We start from the raw sequence: 22,972 nt of genomic DNA on the forward strand, positions 1-22,972 counted from the left end.
TAAAACCTTGGCAGGCCCTGGTGGAAACCCTCCAAGAAGGGCCATTCCCATGGGGCTGCCTCGTGGTTTCAGGATGGCCAGGGGCTGGCAACTGCTCCTGTGGGGCTGAAATCAGGCAGGTTTTACCATCCTGGGGAAATCAGGATTTTCACCATCCTGGGGAAATCCTGCTGGCTCCCAGGGCAGCACTGGCAGGATGTGGCCACCTCCAGAGCCTTGTGCTGCACTGGGATTTATGAGTGAGGTGTTGATGCTCTTCTGCTGCCCCACCCTCAAACTCCCTGCCTGTATTCACAGGGAAGCCAGACAGCTCCAGATTTCTCATCTGAACTCAAATGCCACCTAATTCCCACCTCCTGAAGGAAGTCTCCTTACAGGATTAGCTCCACTTGCATACAAAGCTGTAAATTGCTGTCAGAGCTCTGTGTTTTGGGTCGCTCCGATCTGTCTCTGTTTCATTATAAAATGAGGCCAACAATGAATTTTTTCATTCCCCATGAAGTGTATCCAGATGTTTGTGTGGGAAAACTTCATCTTACAATTCATCTTCATTGTGACTTGGCAAAGTGCAGTGAGCTGATGCCTTGCAGTGACGTTTTAAATACAAACTCAGGCTTAATTTTTATAAATCATTGATCATATATAGCATTTCTGATTGTCCTTAACAATTGAATTGTTAAAAATACATAAGAAAGTGTTAAAAATACATAAGAAGAAATGGTTGAAATTGTTAAAAATATGTAAGAAGAAATGGTTTTTGCCAAGACAGAAACATAGCAATTAGAATAATAATAATAATAGTTTGAATTAGAATAATAAGCTTTTATCAGAGGCAGTGCTTTGTAGTTAGGGCTCACAGGGGTGCCCTGCCACATTATAGCATTTATTTTACATTTTCTCATTGGTTTTTGAATTGTTCAGTTTGGTTAATGGCATTTATTTTACATTTTCTCATAGGTTTTTGAATTGTTCAGTTTGGTTAATAGCATTTATTTTACATTTTCTCATAGGTTTTTGAATTGTTCAGTTTGGTTAATGGCATTTAAGAGGTAAAAGTCATCCTGAGTTTTTCCCTGATTCAGAAGGCAAATTTGGCTTTTTAGACTTTATAATGGCTGTGGATTCTTTACTTCCCTTTTCCATTTTTCTCTCTGTATTTTATCCTCTCCTGCTTATGTTAATTTTTTCCAGGATATATCTCAGCTCCCCTGATCTATATGGGAGGATTCAGGTAGAGAAAGGGGAGGAGCATTTATTTCTAGCACGCAATAAATGACACATTTCTGGTGGATGCTTGGTTTTAAATTACCCCTTAAAGCAGATTTCACCCGTGCTGGGGAGCAGGTAGCACCCCAGATTTCCAGTTTGACCTGGCTCACTCTCTTCATGGGAATTCTCAGCTTGCTCCAGCCCAGAGGTGTCCTGGAGCTGCTGCAGGGAAGGAGTGGGGATGAGATGTGAAATCTGAGAGAACTGAAGCCCTCTGGGAGCCCAGGGCAGTAATTAAAGCTGGCAGTAATTAAGCATGCCAGGCTCAGGCAGGAGGGAGATGCAGAGCAGCCAGCAGAGGCTCTTGGCTCTCTCACCTGGTGGGGAAGGAACTGCTGGGGGGGTCCCGGAGCTGCTGGGGGGTCCCGGATCTGCTGGGGGGGGTCCCGGAGCTGCTGGGGGGGTCCCGGAGCTGCTGGGGGGTCCCGGAGCTGCTGGGGGGGTCCCGGAGCTTCTGGGGGGTCCCGGAGCTGCTGGGGGGGGTCCCGGATCTGCTGGGGGGTCCCGGAGCTGCTGGGGGGTCCCGGAGCTGCTGGGGGGGTCCCGGAGCTGATGCGGGGTCCCGGAGATGCTGGGGGGTCCTGGAGCTGCTGGGGGATCCCGGAGCTGCTGGGGGGGTCCCGGAGCTGCTGGGGGATCCCGGAGCTGCTGGGGGGTCCTGGAGCTGCTGGGGGGTCCCGGAGCTGCTGGGGGTGTCCCGGAGCTGCTGGGGGATCCCGGAGCTGCTGGGGGGGTCCCGGAACTGCTGGGGGGGTCCCTGAGCTGCTGGGGGGGGTCCCGGATCTGCTGGGGGGTCCCGGAGCTGCTGGGGGGTCCCGGAGCTGCTGGGGGGTCCTGGAGCTGCTGGGGGGTCCTGGAGCTGCTGGGGGTGTCCCGGAGCTGCTGGGGGATCCCGGAGCTGCTGGGGGGTCCCGGAGCTGCTGGGGGGTCCCGGAGCTGCTGGGGGGGTCCCGGAGCTGATGCGGGGTCCCGGAGATGCTGGGGGGGTCCCGGAGCTGCTGGGGGGTCCCAGAGCTGCTGGGGGGGGTCCCGGAGCTGCTGCGGGGATCCCGGAGCTGCTGCGGGGATCCCGGAGCTGCTGGGGGGTTCCGGAGCTGCTGGGGGGTCCCTGAGCTGCTGGGGGGTCCCGGAGCTGCTGGGGGGTCCCGGAGCTGCTGGGGGGGTCCCGGAGCTGCTGGGGGGTCCTGGAGATGCTGGGGGGTCCCGGAGCTGCTGGGGGGTCCCAGAGCTGCTGGGGGGGGTCCCGGAGCTGCTGCGGGGATCCCGGAGCTGCTGCGGGGATCCCGGAGCTGCTGGGGGGTTCCGGAGCTGCTGGGGGGGTCCGGAGCTGCTGGGGGGGTCCTGGAGCTGCTGGGGGGTCCTGGAGCTGCCCCTGTCCCCAGGGCATTCACAGCCCAGTGCTGAGTGTCCCCAGCTCCCACCCAGGGCCTGGGTGTGCTGAGGCCCTGATGGGACAGGGGCTCTGGGATTTCTGGGGTTGGAATGGCTCCTGAGGTGTTGAAAGTCTTTTTTCTCCCAGCCTCACGATAGAAGAAGTGGAGATTCCTCAGCTCTGCTTTCCAAGGTTGTTTATTTTCCCTTATCCATTCCTTCCCTGCCCTGTCCAGCAGGTCAGGTTGTGGCACAGTCCCTGCCCTTGGGCTGGTGTTGGCTTTTTATATTCAGAACTACCTGTGCTTTATTTACAATAATTTCCCAATCCCTGTCACCTGTGTCAGACAGCCTGTGTCTGCTCTAAACCAATCCAGAAGTGCCACCATCACAGCAGAAGATGGGGGACAAGAAGGAGAAAGACTGGACATGCCCAGATTCCTCCCTCTTGCCTCTTGAACCCCCATTCTAAACCCCCAAAATTCTACTTTTTCACCCTGTGACAAATTCACCATCATTCTACTCAAACCCTTGTGGCTTGTAACTCCTCACCCAAAGTTTGGAATTGTTTCCATGGGTCAATATGGAATGCACAGGTGTCTGTGACCCCGTGCCAAGGTCTCTGAGCCCCTGGCAGGGTCTGGAGTCCTGTAGGGCAGCCAGAGGGATGCCCTGGGTTCTGATAATGAGGGACCTGCCCCAGCCTCAGCTGGGCTCCAGCTCCTCCACCCCAGGGCTCAGCAGGACCTGCTGCCCTGTCCTTGGGCAGGGAGAGCTGGAGATTCCACGATGCCCTGGGAAGGCAGAGCAGCTGCTGGGATCTGTGTGGGCACCAAGGGAGCTGCTCTCTGCTCTGGCACTCAGCTTTGGGCACCCTGGCACAGCCCCTAAAGAATGCCCACTGGCCTCGGGAATTGATGTCCTTCCTGCTCTCTGCCTTGGAGCTGAGGAGGTTGGCTGAGGAAGAGGAGCTCAGAGGCAGGGGCAGCAGCAGGAGGGGCTGGGGCTGTGCCCTGCCCAAAACCTCAGCCCTGCCCAGGCTGTTCAGTGGCTCAGGAATAAAGATCTTTGTTCCAAGCCCCGTTTCAGGTTGCTAAGTGACAGCAGTGTGCTCGCCTTGCAGGCTGCTCCCCTCAGCCTGCTTCAGAGCAAGGCAGCAATGGCTAAAGGCAGAGGGAGCCCAGGTGTCCCATACATGACCATCACTGCTGGCCAGAAATGCACTTTCTGTCCCACTCCCAGGGCAGGGAGGGTGGTGGGTCCCTGACTGTGGCCTTTTCCAGGTGCCAGAGGGCAGAGCTGGGAGATGCCATTTTTACCAGGCTGTTCCCTTGCCTGGAACTGTTCTCAGGCTCTTGTCTGTCCCCTCTGAATGCACAGCTCGTGGTGGGACTTGCTCGAAGATGTTCTTCACCTCTTCTTCACTCCCAGAAATCCAGGTATCACTATAAATGGTGGTATTTTAAAATGCTGCACTTATTCTTTCCTCCAGAGTGTCTCTCCAGCATCAACATTTGGGTGGGTCTCATTTCCTTTAGTGTGATTTTCTTTAAGGGTAGAAAGATAAAAACTTATTTAAAAATACAATAATTATCCAAAAGCAGCTTTGTTAAAGCCGTTTGGCGAGATAAAAACTTATTTAGAAAGATAAAAATTTATTTTAAAAGACAGTAATAATGAAAAATAATGATCCAAAAGCAGCTTTGTTAAAGCCATTCCAATGATCTTCAGCAAGGAGAGCAGGAATTCAGGGCTGAGCATCCTGGGACAGGGGAGGGTGTCCCTGCCTGGAGCTGGATGAGCTTTAAGGTTCCTTCCAGCCCAAACAGTTCTGGGATTTTCTTTTGCCTTTGGGAGCATCCTGGGGGTAATAAAGAAAATCAAGGGGATGATTCCTCAGCCCTTGCTTTGAATTTGGTTCAGTGATTTAATTTTCTTGGTGTGTAGGGGAAAATGAAGTGTGCCAGATAAACATCTCGGGCCTCTCCTGGTGTCCCTGGGGTGAAAGGGACTAAAATAGGATTTTTTAATAAAAGCTCATTAGCAGTGCCTGCGTGGTGGGGCCCTGTGTTAATTATGACAAATATATATATATATATTTCCTGATCACAGGAGAGTGCTGTTCAAATAGAAATAATTGCTTCTATACAGCAAGCTTGGGAGGAGAAAAAAAATGGTCAGATATTTTCAGTCAACAGCAGTTGGCTCCGCCAAGCTCCTCGTCAGCTGTGATGAGCTATTAGGGGAATGTTTATGGACACAGCAAAAATAAACTCCAGAAAGCATCCATCATCTTTACTGCCCCTTTCCAAAGTGAAAGGGGTTATTTTCTTGCTGGCCGAGCTTGCAGAGGACTGCTGGAACCTGAAATAATTGACAGGGTTTCGTGTTTTTCCAGACATGACATCAGGGTTTGATACAAGAAATGGGAGATAATTCATCTCCTGCAGCACTCAAAATGCTTTGTGAAGGCTCCAGACCCTGGAATTCTCTGAATTTTGCAGGAATTCTCTGATGCTTTATGTTACCTTGGTTTAACACGGGACTGAACACCCCATTCCTCCCCAAAAAAAGGAAATTTTGCCACCCCAAGGTCAATGTGCCTCCAGGCTGAGTGCAGAGTGGAAGGGCTTTGTCATTTCTGTGGCATTTGGGATGTTCTGGGTGGGTTTCCAGAAGTTTCCTGAGTTTTTGTGCTCCTGAAGGCAGAGATGCTCTGTGGTGGGGAGGACTGGGAGAAGCCTCTGTCTCCCACCTCGCTCTGCACCATCAGGCTGTGCCCAGGTGGGGATTCACTGGATCAAATTTCATCCCTTGATCCATCAGAACTAGTTCTCTTCGAAAGGCTGCAGTTTCTCAAGAAGGAAAAGCAAAGGTAACAGAAATCCCACTGTTCCAGGCTGGGGCTGCACTGTCAGGTGTAGGACCCCGTTAAAAATCCCTTTCCCAGGCACAGGCAAGGTGCTTAAAATGCACAAAAATTGAGATGCAACTTGGAAATAATCATTATATTGTAGGTTTGCTCTGCCATCCATTGTGCCTTACCTGATGGGGTAATTACCACCGTTACAGAACATTTTAATTACAACACTGAGTCAAACTTCATGAGGGTGCCTTGCTGCAAGAAGGATATTAAATATGCACAGAGATGCTTTTTCACCTCACATTTTCCTTCCTTTGTATTTTCCTGCTAACAGAAACCAATTGCTGCTGTCACATCCCCTGCTTGTTTACAAGTTTCAAGGTTTTCCCAGCATTGTGTGGAAAAGAGAAATATTTTCTTTCCAGACTTATTAGATTATCAACAGATGCTGGTGTTATAAACTTGCTTTGAAAATCTGACTGGGCAGAGGAACTGTTTGAGACAGTGATCCAGCCAACTGAGAGGGGGAAAGCTGCAAATTTGAGTCATTTAGCAGATTTACAAGTGTTTGCTCAGGGTGAGATCAGGAATGATGCTGGTCTGTGAAGGCAACTGCAAGGAGCTGTTGGGAGCTGGGGGTGCCAGCCTGAAACAGCAGAGTTTGAAATGAAACCATGCAGCCCCTCTGCTCCTGGGCTGCCTCTGAAAGCAGCGGTGCAGAGGAGAAATCAAAAGGAATTCTGTGGGAAGCCCTGGCTGGGAAGCTGTGTGAAGCCTTGTGCTCTCTGCTGCACGTTTTGCTGAGCAATCAGGTGAAATTTGGCCATTTTTGGTGATTGTCCTTTTGGTGTCAGCCGGGGTCCATGATTGTTTTTGCTGTATCTCACTTTAGCTCTCAGCCCCACGCCCCCAGTGCTGCCTTTACCTAAAATCACCCCCCCAAATCCCATCTCAGGCCAGCCCAGCCTGAAGGCAGCAGCAGCAAAATCCCAGGTGGGCAGAGGGAGTGTGGGGTCTGGCTGTTTGTCTCTGCTCCCACACACCCCCAGGATGGTTCTGGCAGGCTGGGTCTCAAAGGATGAGTCTGGACTCCAGGGTTTTTCAGTCTTCAGAATTGTTTATTGTTTCTTATCTACAAAGTCCCTTCTCTGCCCGACTGGGATCTGACCAGCAGGGCAGCCAAAGGCACTCTGACCACCCCCAAGGCAGGCACATCTTTTATAACAAAAACTACAAATATCAGATTTACCTTTTATCCCCAATACCTGTCACCCTCGTCACCCAGTGCACCCTCACCCCAGACCAATCCCCAAGTGCCAACACCACAGCAGGAGATGGATGACAAGGAGAAGAAAGAAGAGCCCTGTGACACGCCCTGATTCCTCCATCTTGTCTCCACAACCCCCCTGTACCCAAACCCCAAAATCTGGGATTTACCCTATAATTGTGTCTTCCCTTCACCATTCACACCCCAGTGATTCCCACAGGTTCCATCTCCTCATGCACAGGTGGCACATCCCCAGATGGATCCAAATCCATCCACCAAGTGCTTCTGGCAACATTCCAGGACCCCCGAGCCCCCCAGGGGTTCTCTGGGTAGCTCTGGACATCAGGAGGGATGGGCTGGGTTCCCACAAGGGAGAAGCCCTGGGATGGGAGAGGAGCTGGGTTTGAGCCTCAGGGGCAGCCTGGGCTCTGCTGGCAGCCAGGGCCAGGTGCTCACAGGTGTCCCTGGGGCTGCAGGGCTCAGGTGGGCTCTCAGGAACCTGCACACAGAGGTTCAATATTTATACACAATATTTACCCATTGGTATTCACGAGGCCCTGCTTGTTCCAGGAGCACTGCTGCATACCCACAGGTATTTCCCTTTGATGTTTCTTTAGTCTTTAAGATCAAAATCAGCCTTGTGCCTAAAACATTCTTGGCAGGAAGTGCAGGGCCATCTGTGGGAAAGATTTGGGTTTTCCAGCGTGCCTCCCCTGGTGTGCCAGCCCAGAGCAGGCTGGGTGAGCCCCCCTCTCTCCCCGGGACACACTCTGCCCAAGGAGGATGGCGTGGGGGCCTGGCTGGAGTTTTAAAAAGCCATTTTATTGCATGAAAATCAAAGAGCTGGGGCTGCCCTTGGCTCCTGGGTGTCTGGGCTGGTCTGTAGTGATGGTAGCAGAGCCTGGGCAGGGCTGTGTTGCTCTCAGGGGGTGTTTTGGGAGCCCCCAGCACAAAGTGATGCCTGATGATGATGATGATGGTGGTGGTGGTGGTGGCAGTGTCTGTGCTGCAGGGATGGGATGAGTCCCCACCATTTCCAGGACCTGGGGATGAAAGGGAGGGAGGTGGGAGAGGTTCAGAAACCCAGAATGGTTCTTGTGTGAAGGAACCTCAAAAATCATCAGATCTCTCAGGATGAGAGGGAACAGCCTCAGGCTGGGCTGGGCAGCAGCAGGAATTTCCCTTTGGAAAGGGGGCTCAGGCCTTGGAAGGAGGTGCCCAGGGAGGTTTGGAGTGCCCATCCCTGGAGGTGTCCAAGGAATTCCTGGAGGTGGCACTGAGTGCCCTGGGCTGGGGACAAGGTGGGGATCAGGCACAACTTGGACTCCATGACCTTGGAGATGTTTTCCAACCTAAATGATTCAGGATTTCTGGTTCCAACCCCCTGCTGTGGATAGGGAAGGAATAATTCTCAGTTTTGTGCCCTCACATACAGCCAGGCCAGCAATTCCAGCAGATTGCTGAAAATCAGCAGCACCTCTGGCCATTGTGTTATTATTTATTTCTGATTTGCTCCTTTATTGACACTGAAAACAATTTTGGGGAGCAGCTGATAGAGGTCTTGCCATTGAATTTTTGCCTGCATGGGGTCGGTGTGTGGTGGGAGCCTCACCTGATGCCTTTGATATTCTCTGTTATCTCTCTGGAAGGTCCAGATTGTTCTTGGGAAAATGAAGAACAGAAATATGCACAGTGAGTCCATTAACTCCCTGGCAATTACATCCAGCTCTTTTCAGGATCACTGTGGAAAATTAGTTCCTTAAGACATGCCTTAAACCCAGAAAGGGTTTCCTCAGCAATTAGGGAACTGGTTGGCAAAGAGGGGTTGTTAAATCCATTGTCTTCTGAAATCCATCATGCCACCAGGAGATAAAGATTTATGGCCATGCAGTTATGGGAACCACACTCTGTGTCTCATGGCTTTACCAGGGAAGGGGCTGGGCTCACATTCCATGGGGTTTTAAGGAGACAGAGAACCTGTGTTCTGTGGGAATTCAGTGTTGGTTTGAAAACTGCCCATTTCCTTTAAATGGCAACGCTGGCTGCGATGGAAAAGCAGCAAATAATTATTTTAGTTCAAGTTTCACATTGCAGCTCTTTTTAAAGGGTTTTCAAAGGGAAAACTGTTTAGTGCAATCTGCTTTTCTTTTGTTCCTTGTATCCTCTGAGCTCCTTTGGCTGGGTAAGGAGTTTGTCCAATTCCCAGCATCCACGTGGGTGCCTGTGGGAACCCCAGAGTGAAAATTAAGGAGGCTATTTCTGGGGCACAGGAAAAATGGAGAGTAAATGGCTCTACACTTGAGAGTCCATATTATTCTAATCTTTTCCCAGTGTGAAATTCACTTCAAGTTTCATGGGAACATCTTTCCCTTAAATACAAGTCCTTGCTTCAGCTTTTACTGGTGGTATTAAAAATATGTGTAGGAAAGATAACACTTTGTGGCTGTGTAGTAGCTGTTAAGGAGAAAAATCTGGATTTGAATGCTGATAGTTTGCAGATACAGAAATTGTACCACCTGCTGCTGGAGAACGTGGAGCACCCATGAATATTATGGGGAGTGCTCTGACAGCTCTCCTCCCTCCAGGGGAGGCTGGAGCAGCTGCTCACCAAGCAGAGCAGGAGAGCATCAGTGAGGCACTGAGCTCTCGAGGAGAATGGGCTCAGTTTTGCACCTTTATTAACAATTTGTCCCAAATGCCATCCAAAAAAATGCAGAAAACTGATTTTACTGTGTGCAGGAGCGTGCTGAGCTTACCTACAGGCTGCTGCAAGCACTTTAATCTCACTTTTCACCAACTCTCCCACTTAAATAACTTCCCAGAGGTTTCTGCACCTTTGCAGTGGCCACACAGCGTGTGGCTGTTTTCCACCAGGAATTCCCAGGATGGTGCTTCCCTGGGTGCTTCCCTGGCCTCACCCATTGCTCTTGGAGCTTCTGATTCTCCTGTGCATCAGCCCTGAGCTGCAGATGCTGAGAGCTGCTCAGGGCTTGTCAGGTGAGCTGGTCCTGAGAGCATCTGAGTGCATTTCCAGAGTAATCCCCTGCTAATTAACACACAAACTCCTTCACTGTTAATAAGATAAATCGGTGTTGTCTTGATCTCATGCACAGTTTATGGTAATTTTAAGCCCTACAGAAAGTGGCTGCTTCCATGAACAAATGGGGATAATTAGCTGGAGATAGTTATTATGCAAATTGAGCAAGCTGCACCTTTGAGTGGAAGTGGATGAGCAGGTTGAGCATAATGCCCCAAATTTGGATGCAAATGGAAAAGCTGTTATGGCATAACCTGCCCAGGCTGCCCGTGCTCAGGATCAGCTGCAGAAATTAATTTGGGAAGTGAGCCTCAGCCATGAGCCCAGGCTGCTCTCCATCCCCAGGGGAGCCTGGCTGGGCTCAGCATCCCTGGCTGATCCCAGCAGGCACTTGGGGCAGTTCTTGACCAAAACCTCACCTCAGTGAAATCAAAAGGTTTGGGCAGGTACTGATCTTTTGAGGTTGATTTAGAAAATTCGGACTATTTTGACAATATTCAATTTTAATGTTTTTACTTCCATATTTTTCACTTAGGTTTATTTTGTATATTTTTTAACAGCTACACAAATACTATCACTAGGCTGAAATGGAGAGCAATATCGTAAGACTGAAACATTCAAAACCTAAATTAATTTCTTTTTCCTTGGGTTTTTGGGTTGTTTTCTTTTTCAGAGCTCACCACGGGACACCTCATGGATGTGCTCTGGTTTGGAACTGAGTGTGCCATCAAATGTAGGACGGCTGGAGCCCGTGGGGCTGGAGCAGGTGCTGGCATTGGCCAGGCTGCTGGGACCCCAGGAGGAGAACTCTGAGCCAGCTCCCATCCTGTGAGTGTGTCCTTAGACTCATTTCTTTGGAGCAGTTGGGATTCTGTTCATCTGGGCTGCCTCAGCTTCATGGCTGCTCTGAGTAACCAGGAGCTGGTTATTAATTAACACTGAGCACAGTAATTGAGAGCAACCTGCTTTAGACAGATTGTTCCTCTGAGAGGCTTCAGCTCTGTCCCTGCTGCCCCAGAGCTGGGGACTGCCAGAACCTGGGCTGGGGATGGGGTTGGGGTTTGGGGTTTGGGATGGGGTTGGGGATGGGGTTGGGGCTGGGGCTGGGGATGGGGTTGGGGTTGGGGTTTGGGATGGGGTTGGGGATGGGGTTGGGGCTGGGGATGGGGATGTGGATGGGTTTGGGATGGGTTGGGGCTGGGGTTTGGGGTTTGGGGTTTGGGATGGGGATGGGGTTTGGGATGGGGTTGGGGATGGGTTGGGGCTGGGGATGGGGTTGGGGTTGGGGATGGGGATGGGGATGGGGCTGGGGATGGGGATGGGGTTGGGTTTTGGGTTTGGGATGGGGTTTGGGATGGGGATGGGGTTTGGGATGGTGTTGAGGTTGGGGATGGGGATGTGGATGGGGTTTGGGATGGGGATGGGGTTGGGGTTTGGGGTTCGGGATGGGGTTGGGGTTTGGGATGGGGTTGGGGTTGGGGTTGGGGTTGGGGTTGGGGCTGGGGATGGGGTTGGGGTTTGGGATGGGGATGGGGATGGAAGGGGTCTCTGGAGAGCACCAAATCCAACCCTGCTCAGTGGGTTCACCCAGAGCAATCCAGCTGGGTTTGAATATCTCAGGGAGGGGCACTCCACACCCTGGGCATCTGTGCCAGGGCTCTGCCATGCACAAAATAATGTGTTTTATCCCCACATTCAGCTGGAACTTCCCGTGTTTCAGGCTGTGCCCCTTGCCACTCGTGCTGTGGCTGGGCAGCGCTGAGAGTCCTGCCCCTCCTCTTGGCACCTGCCCTTAAAATATTTGTGTGGTGATAAAACCGCCCTCAGCCATCCCTTCTGCAGGGTCTGGAGCTGGATCCCACAGTGATTTGGGTTTTCCATTCCCACATTTGGCTCTGGCACTCAGGAGCTCTGATTGCCAGTGGGGCTGGCTCAGCCCTGCCTGGATCAGGCTTGGCTTCCCCCCAGGGCAGGAGTGGGGATGCAGAGACAGCCCAGGGCCCACCTGGCTTCCCTGGAAATCCCAGGAGGTCCTGGATCTCTCTGGGATCTCTCTGGGATCTCTCTTGGGTCTCTCTGGGATCTCTCTTGGATCTCTCTTGGATCTCTCTTGGATCTCTCTTGGATCTCTCCTGGATCTCTCTTGGATCTCTCTTGAGTCTCTCTGGGATCTCTCTAGGATCTCTCTTGGATCTCTCTGGGATCTCTCTTGGATCTCTCTTGGATCTCTCTGGGATCTCTCTTGGATCTCTCTTGGCTCTCTCTTGGGTCTCTCTTGGATCTCTCTTGGATCTCTCTTGGGTCTCTCTTGGATCTCTCTTGGGTCTCTTGGATCTCTCTTGGGTCTCTCTTGGATCTCTCTTGGATCTCTCTTGGGTCTCTCTTGGATCTCTCTTGGGTCTCTTGGATCTCTCTTGGGTCTCTCTTGGATCTCTCTTGGATCTCTCTTGGATCTCTCTTGGCTCTCTCTTGAGTCTCTCCCGGATCTCTCCTGGATCTCTCTCATCCCCACCCAGAGCAGCAGCTCCTCCACCCAATCCCTGCTCCTCGCACACAAATCCACTCCAGGCTCATGAAATAAAAATGCCTCATGGTGTTTCCTGTGGGAAGGAAAGGAAATCATCTGGATGTAGGAGACAAATGAGGGCAGGACATCCCAGGCTCTGGCTGCCCGGGGGAGGACACAGGGGTTCCATTTACATTACACACCAGTGCCCTGACTGGCAACATCGGGAAGCTCCTCCAGACAGACGAAATCTCCACCTGAACTTCCTCAGACTGTTTTATCACTCAATCTTTTGATTATCAGTGGAGGGGAAAAAAAAAAAACCAAAACACATTTCCATAACAATGGCACTTAATGGCCGGAGATGGTGAAAAACCGAGGTCTGATTTTATCCCTGGAAATAAAGATACCAGACGTCTCTGGGAAATATTTGAAACTTGTTTCAAGAAAAGATGTTGGTGGGGAACAGATGGCCCCGGCCTGCCATCCATATTCATGAGTGCATTGATTTCATTATGCCTTCCCCTAGGAAACTCAGCTTTTATAAGTCTGCCTGGCCATCAAATTGAGCAGTCAGGAGCCCTCTGTCACAGCTCTGTTGCTGTAGAAATTGGGGAAAGTATGTGAGAGGCTTTGGCACTTTTGTCTTGACTTTTATCACCCAGCACCTGTTGTGTGGGGCTGCAGAGCTGAGATTTTTATCAGGTGGAACACAGTTGAGATTTTTATCAGGTGGAACACACGTTGGCTTAGTGCCATCTTCATTTTAACGGAGTGCCTTTCCTTTTGTGACATCCTCGTGCTGGTTAATAACTTCCAGAGGGCTGGGACCCACGGGCAGGAGCTCCCAGTGAACCCCAGGCTGCCAAAACCTCTTTGGGGAAATCCCTGGTGCCATTCTCTGCTTGATAAATTCATTGCCCAGGATGAATCTTAGAAAGCAGCCATCACTTAGATCACAAAGGGAAATAAAACATCCAGACAGAAGCGCAAATCCAACTTGAAGTGCCTTCTCACAGAGGGAAACACGTTGTTAAGCTCTACTGAAAGCTGGGAATGTTTGGAGAATTGTTTTTAATTGACTTTGAAGGTTTCTGTGTGAAATCTGGGATTTAAGTTCTGTCCAAAGGAATTTTTTTTCTTTCTTTTGTCCCTTTCCCGGCACCACCTGACTCCAAAAGTGAGGGTGCACACTGCTCTCTCTGCATGGTGACTTTTGGTTTGTCTTGGTACAACACTGGTGCAGCCCTGGTGGGGCTGAGCCCCCTCCTGAGGGTGAAGCCCACCAGGTGCCTGATGGAAAGTTCATTTTCCAGGCACTGGGTCAGTGATGGGAGAGCATCCCTGGGCACTGGAGCCCCAGGACTGGGCTCAGGGATGGGGACACTCCTGGTGGGAGCAGGGGGACCTGAGGGACTGATTGATGGCAGCCTGGGACTCTCTCAGCCCTGCATTCAGGACCTACCTCCTTTTTTAAGGCAAGTTTAGCAGCTGGTCCTTTGATTTGCAAAATGAGGTTTAGTTCTAAAGAATAGGCCAGGACTGAGGGGATTCTGTAGGTTTGGGACTTGGAATTGCTTTTATCTTCCTCTTTTTGTCACTTCATTCCTTTCTTTTGGGCCAGAAGTATTTTTGTGTGCTCTTCAAAAGCCGGACTGCTGTTGTACTTGGGCTCCAAAGAGCCTTAAAAGTGCCATTTAAATTCAGATCTTTTGCAAAGCTGGAAGGGAGAAAAGTTTGTAAAGTGTTTCCTACTGGGACATAATCGATCAGTAGCAGGGTAAAACCCAGAAATGTTCTTTGGGGGACCTGTGCTGAGTGAAATTCCAGCTGCCTGACACAGCAGTTTAGGTGTCAGCTGAATAAAGACAACATTTGGCCATGACAACAGAATGTCCAGGTTTTAATTTTACTTCTTTTCTAGGAGTAAAAACCAGGGTCCATATTCTCCCATTTGGTTTGCTTGATCAAGAGTGCAGTTTAATTAAATAAAAATGAGCACAAGCACCATTTTTTTGCATTATGGAACTGTCAGCTTAGCACTCAGCTCCCAAAGGGTACTCAAAGGATCATTTAATTTTGAAATGATTGTAGCCTTGAAATAACATAAAAGGCACTAATATATTTAATCAAAGGAGGTAACTGGTAATAGAGGAGTAAATCATTCATGCACATAAATAACAGGGCTCCCACGAGGGTGGGCAGCCAACAGGGAAAATATTTAGGGCTGAATTGTTTCCTCTGGCCCCTCCTGCCCGTACCTGAGGAGCTGAAACACCTGAGGTGCTTTGTCCCAGGTCCTCTTTGGGGTTTGTCTGTCCCCAGGACACCCAGATGTGCTGCAGCTGTCCCCAGGCCTGTCCTCACGTGTCATTTGTGCCTGATTTATCCACCCCACTTGTGCCTGAGTGTGCAGTGCCCTGGGAATGCCAGGACTCAGGGTGCCTGCCGTCCCCAGCTCCCCCTTCCACCTCCCCACTGAGCCAGGGCTGCCAAGGCAAGGAGCTGCCCGAAATTCAAATGTCTGTGCCAGCCCCAGTGGGAGCAGCTGCTTCAGGCTGGGCATTTCTTCACATCCCTGCTTTGCTCTGCAAATCGTGGGCTCCACCCTGGCTGGGAGTGGTTGGTTATTTTAGCAGGGCTTGGAAAAGCTCAGCTTAACTTTGGGACAGCAGGAGAGGGCTTGGCTCATCCCCTGGGGGCTGGGGGGGGGCAGCCAGGCCGGCCCTGGGTGCCACCACCCCGATGGTGTCACCTCCCTGAAGGTGTCCCCAGCTCTGATGGTGGCACCAGCCCCTCTCTATTCCCAGCAGTGCCAGGCTCATCTCCTCTGAAGGAATCCCTAAGAGTTTCATTCATGCCTGTTTCAGCTGGGGCTTTAGGAGCTGTTTTATTCATGTGCTAGGTGGAACAATCATCAAGCAGAAATCTCTCTATTGTTCTACACCAGTCATGTGTGGCTCTGTAATTAGTAAATAGAGGATTGTGTGTGTGATGCAATAATGCAGGAGGATTTCTGCCAGCATTTTACCTGAGTGACTGTCACTGACAGCTGTGACCAGCTGGGGACTCTGCTCCCAGGTATTCCCAACTGAAGTTCCCATCCAGTGGCACACACTTATTTCCATATTTTTATATTCTATATTAATTATTATACACATGATAATATAACACCAGAGGTTTCTCCCTCACCCTCTGGGCTCCTGCTGTGCTCCCAGCCCTTCCCAGGCAGCTGAAGCTCCCATCAAGTGCAATCAAACACCTGAGCCTCTCCAAACCTGTAAATCTTTTGACAAAACACCCACCACCAAGTTGTTCTTTGTGTATCCTCTGTAATCTGCAAATCTCTTGGGGAGCAGAGGCACAAGTGCCACTCCTGGGCTTGGCCCCTTTTTGCTGTCACACCTTCCCTGTGTTTAATTAACACTCGTGGTTGTTCTATCCATAGGAATTCCCAGAGACAAGAACTGGATTTTACCAGGAGGGACAATGCCACACCTGCCCTGAGTGTTTTGTCCAAAACCCAGAGGGTCAGTTTGCTTAATTGATTAAGGACAAATAGTTCTGTTAAAAACTGCCCTCTCCAGGTTATCTCCTTGAATGGAGTCACTCTGGTAACTCAGAGGTTTTTCAAAGAGACTTAATGAAAAATTAATTTCTGGGAAAAAAAAAAAAAAAAAAAAAGAAAAGAAGGTGGCAGCTCATAAATATAAGATTCTTCCCATCTGTTGGTGGTGCATGACTCAGGGCTGTGTGCATGCACCTGGATAAAAGATGAATAACCTGCAGCTGGTGCCAGGAGAGCTTTTCAGCAGGCTGGGCTCAGGCAGGAGCCTGACCAAGGTCGTTCAGGATTCCCACAGAACAAAAACTTGTTAGAAATGCCCTGTCAGTGGTGCCAGGGCATTCATGTGGAGGGAGACAGGAAAACCTCCAGTGGCCTCAAACAGCTCCCTGGGGAAAGCACTGCAAACCAAACCTTTTCTGTTGTTCTGATGCTGGAATCTGCATTTGGAGTTCTGGGTGTGCCCTGGATCCCTGGCAGTGCCCCAGGCCAGGCTGGACAGGGTTTGGAGCACCTGGGGCAGTGGAGGTGTCCCTGCCCAGGCAGGGGTGGCACTGGGTGGGCTTTAAGGTCCCTTCCAGCCCAAACCATTCTGTGAGAACAGCAACAAAAGGAGAATTGTGGGGGCAAAATTACAGAGAGCTGCAGAACAGGGATGGGCAATGCAGGCTGAGGGTCCCAGGGCTTCAGCTTCCTCCTCTGGGGTGAACTCTGCAGGATTCCTGTTATCCCTAATCCTAATCTGGGCAGCTCCTTTAGAACATTTCAATCCTAATCTGGACAGCTCCTTTAGAACATTTCCATCCTAATCTGGACAGCTCCTTTAGAACATTTCCATCCTAATCTGGACAGCTCCTTTAGAACATTTCCATCCTAATCTGGGCAGCTCCTTTAGAACATTTCCATCTTAATCTGGGCAGCTCCTTTAGAACATTTCCATCTTAATCTGGGCAGCTCCTTTAGAACATTTCAATCCTAATCTGGGCAGCTCCTTTAGAACATTTCAATCCTAATCTGGGCAGCTCCTTTAGAACATTTCCATCCTAATCTGGACAGCTCCTTTAGAACATTTCCATCCTAATCTGGACAGCTCCTTTAGAACATTTCTACATTTCTCCAGTCTCCTATTTTTAAATCCACAGAAGTTGTCTCAATGAGAAAGTGATTTCATGGCTGAAAACCAAGCAATTCCATCAGAGAGCTGGAGGAAGTTGTTTCCTGCACATCCCTCACATTTCTCAGAGTGGCATTGGAGAATTTCAGGAATTCCAGGGCTGTGGATGCTCAGCCCCTTTTCTGGGCTCTACAGCCCCGAGCTGCCTGCCAAGCCCTGCCAGCCTGTTCCCTGGGTGTGCAGGGAGTGTGCAGGTCCTGTCCCCCCCAGGCTGGGAGGGTGTTGTTCTCCCTGCCATGCTGGGAGTGGGAGGGTGGGAAGAGCCAGCCAAAAGCTGCAATGGCATTTCAAGTTAACCAAGCTTCAGGAGCTGCCTCTGATCCAGCAGATGTGGCTTAAATAACTTACATTAAATAACTTACATTAAATAATTTACATTAAATAACTTACATTAAATAATTTACATTAAATAATTTACATTTGCTGCATCCTTACCACGGGAAAGGGCCATAAATTTTCTGGGAGTTGCCATGAGGTGACTTTGGTTTGGTTTGTTTTGGTGGATCATGGAATATCTGGATTTGGAAGGGGGTCTCAAGGGCTGTGTGCTGTGGCTCTGCTGTTGAGTTGGGCTGACATCAATGATTGATGTGTGCTGGCAGCCACCAGGAAAATTCTGCTTTATACATTTAAAGGGTTTTAAATTTAGGGGTTTTTTTTTGGTTTACAACTCCCACTCCTCTCTCTGGGGATAAAAAGGAAAAGCACATGGAGGGCAGGGACCTGTTGGGTGTGGAGGAGTTGATTTGGAAGAGGTTTTGTCCATTTTTGATAATTTCTGGATGCCAGAGTGGCATGCTGACACTTCTTGTAAGGGAAGAGGGTTCTGGACACCCTTTGGCTTTGGTTACAGTGCGTTCTAGACTTTTCTTTGCTGAGCATCTTCATACAGCAGAACCAATCCATACCTGAACTGTTACTACAGCCCATCACAACTCCTGTAATTCCCACATCCATGGCACTGCTCTCCAGTCACTCACAGTCAGGACATTGCAGTTTCAGCCAGAAGTTGTTTTTCAGTTTTCTTGCAGTGGAAAATTCTGAGCCCTTTTTTCTCCTTGCCACATTTGTGCCTTGTTTGCCTGTGCTCTCTTCCTGCTTGGTACAAACATCTTCTGGTTTGGGGTGGGTTTGAGCCATAAAACCCCTTCTAACTCACACACCCTTTGCTCCCTGGTTATCCAGTCAGGCTGGCTCAGCAATTCTTTTCTTCTAGATCAAAACTTGCTTCCATCTCCATTCCTTCATCAGACTCCACATTCAGAAATCTTTCTGCCAAGCACCCATAGCTGTGAGAATTCCTTGTCAAACTTCCATCCTTCCCAACAGAAAGGTGCCTGAGGGCAGAAGGACCAGTGCAGTGTTCCCTTCCAGCCTGAGCTCCCAGCTGGGTGATGGGGGCAGAAATCCCTGCTGGGAATGGCAGGTGTGGGGGAACATTGGGATTTATTTGGGGTCTTGTTACAGTGTCCCAGAGCAGAGCAGCCAGAGGGTCCCTGTTGGGGTAACCTGGGCTCCTCTGACCTGCTCCCCATGGTGCCACCAGAACCCAAATCCCAAGGAGAGCTGCTTGAGTCTCTCCATGGGCACCTGAACAGCCTCTGAGCTGTCCCCAGGGCCCTGCTGAGCTGGCACTGCCCAGTGCTCCTGCTGGCACCCCTGGGCTGGGTTGGCTTTGTGTTGCCCCGTGGGCAGGGCAGTCGTTTCCCACCTCTGTGACCTGTTCAATTTTCACTCTAAATCAAATTCCTCAACAGTGCCAATTTCACCTCTGTGTCGTTCTGTCCTGCAGACACCTTTGTGCAGGTGTGTGTGCTTAGAAAGTGAATTTAATGTTGCCTGATTGCAGGTGGCAGTTGGGTTATCCCTCCCTCCAGCCAGGGTCAGAACCCACCTGGAGCTCACTCCTGCACTTCTGGTTTCCTGCTCTCCTTCAGAGCCTGTCTGCTCAAGGGCTGTGCTCAGATTGCCTGCTCACAGGGGCTGAGCTGCTGCCTCTCCAGGGGGGTTGCTTTAGGTTCAGTTTGTTTGGGTTTGGTTGGGTTTTTTTGAGTCAGTCAGCAAGAACAGCTCATTCTGCGCCGAGCTCGGTGGATAGAAGGATTTACTTCCCAAACCTCAGATTTATGGAGTTTTACTTCCTAAAACTTCCCAAAGCTCCATGTTCCTCCGTTGCTGAGCCCTCCCAGCAGCAGTGTGAGCCCTCCAAGGCTGCCCCTGGGGACCTGGCTGTGCCCTGCCAGCCCCTGCTGTGCCAGTGCCCTTGGGCTTGTCCTGCAGAGCCCCTGGGAACAACTTGTGGCTCTCCTCCTGCAGAATGTCACTTTGCCAAGAGGAGAGACAAGAACTTGTTTAAGAATGCAAACCAGGAAACTTCCTGCAGCCCAACACAATGATTAACTATCCCAGCAATATTCCCAGGGAATAATTGCGGCCTTTCCTCCACGCTCCCATCTTGGCTTTGTTCTCCTGAGTATCACCTGGTACATCTTCACCAGCACGACACTTTCTTAATGCACAGCTACAATTAGAACACCTTCTACAGCATCCTGTGTAATTAAAAAGCCAGGCTTCCTCTGAAATGACAATATTCTGGCGAGTGAGGGGGCACAGATGAAGTGTTTGGAAGGCAGGTTGGGCTGTACCTCAGGCTGCAGGAGCAGGACGTGTTCCCTATTTGTTGTCAGCTTTCCTTGGTGCTTAATGCAGATTTGTCTGATTCCAGCACTGGAGAGGGAAACCTTGATTTAGGGAGCTGTGTTTCAATCAAATGACACAACCTCACCCTCTGCTGAGGTGTTCACCTCTATCCTTGGGTTACTGCACAGCCTTTGCCAGGATTCCAGGCAGAGACATGGATTGATTGCCATTAAGGGGGACAATTGCAGCCCATGGAATCCCCACTGCCCTGGGAGAGGTGGCTCCTGCTGGGATGGGATAAATGAGAGCAGCCGGCTCCCAAAGCCCAGGAAAATCCCTGAGCTGAGCTGGAAGATGCTGCTGTAAAATGTGGTGCCACACAGGTTCCAGCTTCCACTGCAAGAGAAAATCAAATTTCTGCTCCCTGCAGTTGTTGAGGAGGGAAGAAACGTTGGCTCAGAATTCCCAAGGCAGATAAAGACATTATAACTAATTAAAAACCAAGAGAAATGGCTGGGATTAAGGCAACCTCAGCATTTGTGAGGGCTGGGAGGAAAGCAGCCCTGTGCCTGGTTTCAGGGCTGGCTGCTGTGCTCAGCTTCCCTCTCGATGTCAAAGTGACAAGAAGTTTTAGTCTCACTTTAAAGTCTTTACAGTGAATAAGGCAGCACTTACAGGTGGTTCCACACTAATTGGAATTTTCCTCTTCCCACCCAAATTTACACCCCTTACAAACCTTTCCCTGTTCTAAAACTGCAGTGGGTCCTTGCCACGATGTAAAACCCCAGGGAGAGCAGTGCTGAGCTCCTGCTGGCCTGCCTGACACTCCTTACAAGGCACAGGCTCTCCAAAGGTGGAAATGCTCAGATTCAGAGCTCCAGGGAGCCCCTGAAGGCAGGGCTGGGGGTCCCAGGGGCCAGCCCTGCTCCTGCTGACCCCCAGGGCAGGGTGGAGAGCTGGTCCAGGCACTGCTGTGCTGTGGGGGAAATGGGTTTAGAGGGTTTGTGCCTCCCTGCAGTGCTGCTGTCGGGGTTTGGAGGGGCTGTGCCAGGCTGGGGTGGGCATGGCTGTGTTCAGAATGTCCCTGATCAGGTGTCCTTATACCCATCTCTCTTTATATCCATCTCTAAAACCATCTGATCTGGGGGTCAAAATAAGTGAAAACAGAATTGAGGCACCATTCATTTGCTGGATGTTTAATTTTTTCTTTTCATACAGGGAATGAAATCCAATTTTACCAGGCTGGCCTGATGGACTAAAATAAACCCCAGCTTATTTGTGCTCAGAAACCCACTCTGGGCTCTTTTGCCTGACACAGGTTCTCAGATTTTCTCTCAAGGTGGAGTTGATGAAGTGGATTTTGCTGCAGTATCAGCTGCCTGATAATTTAACTTCCCTTATTCCATTATGGTGCTAAGCAACATTTTAAAGATTGTGAGTTTCCTTTTTGGTATGGGTGTCTGGAGAGTACGTAGAGCCTTTATAATAAAGCTTTAAATCTAAATAAAAGTTAAGTATCTAGCACTCCCAGCCTTCAGAGCTCTGGAGTAGATTTATTTAATCCTCCTTTATGAGGCAGGCCAGCAGTTCCAGCCCCACTGGTACCCAGGGGGATTCAGCTGTGCTCAGGGGAGATGGCACTGCCAGGAGGGCAGGGGGGTCTCCCCTGAGTGAGCCCAGTTTGCCATCAGTGCCTCCTGCATTTCTGAGGAAAGGAATGATGGATCTGGCTCCATGCTCTCAGAAGGCTCATTTAGTATTTTATGATACTGTTTTATATTAAAGAATACTAAACTAAACTAAAGGATACAGAAAGGATACAGACAGAAGGCTAGAAAATAATAATAATAAAAACTGGTGACTCTTTCCAGAGCCCTGACCCAGCCTGGCCCTGGTTGGCCAAAGAGGGAAAACAATTCCCAATGGAACAATCCCCTGGGGGTGAACAATCCCCAAACACACTCCAAAGCAGCACAACAGAGAAGCAAATCAGACAATGATTGTTTTCCTTTTCTCTGAGGCTTCTCAGCTTCCCAGGAGAAGAAGAATGCTGGGCAAGGGGATTTTCCCAGAGAGTGTGACTGTGACAAGAGCCCAGGCCTGGCTGGGTGCAGGTGCTGCTGCTGCTCTGGGGTGGAAGCAGGGGCAGTGTCACACCTGGCACAGGTCTGTGCTCCCCCCAGCACAGCTCTGACCTGTGCTCTGAGAGCTCTGCCAGGCTGAATTAACTCCTGTGTCACCAGGACATGGCCTGAAAAATCCCTTCACCAGGACTTTTCTCCTGAGAAGCCTCAGAAAAACAAGTAAACAATAATGATCTGATTGCTTGGGATGTGGGCTGGAGGTGGCTGACCAACAGGCACAGCTTGGATTGGTTCCATGGGAATTGTTTCTAATTAATGACCAATCCCAGTCCAGCTGAGTTTTTATTATTCATTCTTGTTTTAGCCTTTTGATGGCTCCTTTCTCTTTAGTAATCAATTATATATATATATATATATATATATATATATATATATATATATAATATACTATAATATACTATAATGTAATGTAATGTAATATAATGTAATATATAATGTAATATAATGTAACGTAATATAATGTAATATAATGTAACGTAACGTAATATAATGTAACGTAATATAATGTAACGTAATATAATATAATATAATATAATATAATATAACGATAATATAATATAATATAATATAATATAATATAATATAATATAATATAATATAATATAATATAATATAATATAATATATAATATAATATAATATAATATAATATCATATAATATAATATAATATAATATAATATAATATAATATAATATAATATCAGCCTTCTGAGATCTTGGAGTCAATTCTCATCTCTCACCTGGTCCTGGGCACCCTCCCAACCCTGCTGGTTACCAGCTGGTCCCAAAAGGTTTGGGAATGCTGCTCCCATCCTGCTTGTTCCCCCTGGCTGTCTCAGAGCAGCCCTGAATACCAACCACAGCACCACCTGGGCTGGGCTGTTTAATCACCTCATAAAAGAATGGAAACAGATACTTAATGAATCAAAGTGCACTCAGATTAAATGATCAGAAATTCCTAGTTAATCACCAGAAAGGAAACTAATTAAATTACCATTCAGCTTTTATGGGGGCCTGGGGATGGTAAGCTGGAATAAGTCCCTTCAATCACTTTTTTCATTAGATGGGACAGGCATATTCAAGGTTAGCGAAGATAAATGTGATGTTCTTTGCTTGCTCTTGAAATTATAGTATTT

This window comes from Serinus canaria, chromosome 12, assembly GCF_022539315.1.
Source record: "Serinus canaria isolate serCan28SL12 chromosome 12, serCan2020, whole genome shotgun sequence".
Lineage (NCBI taxonomy): Eukaryota > Metazoa > Chordata > Aves > Passeriformes > Fringillidae > Serinus > Serinus canaria.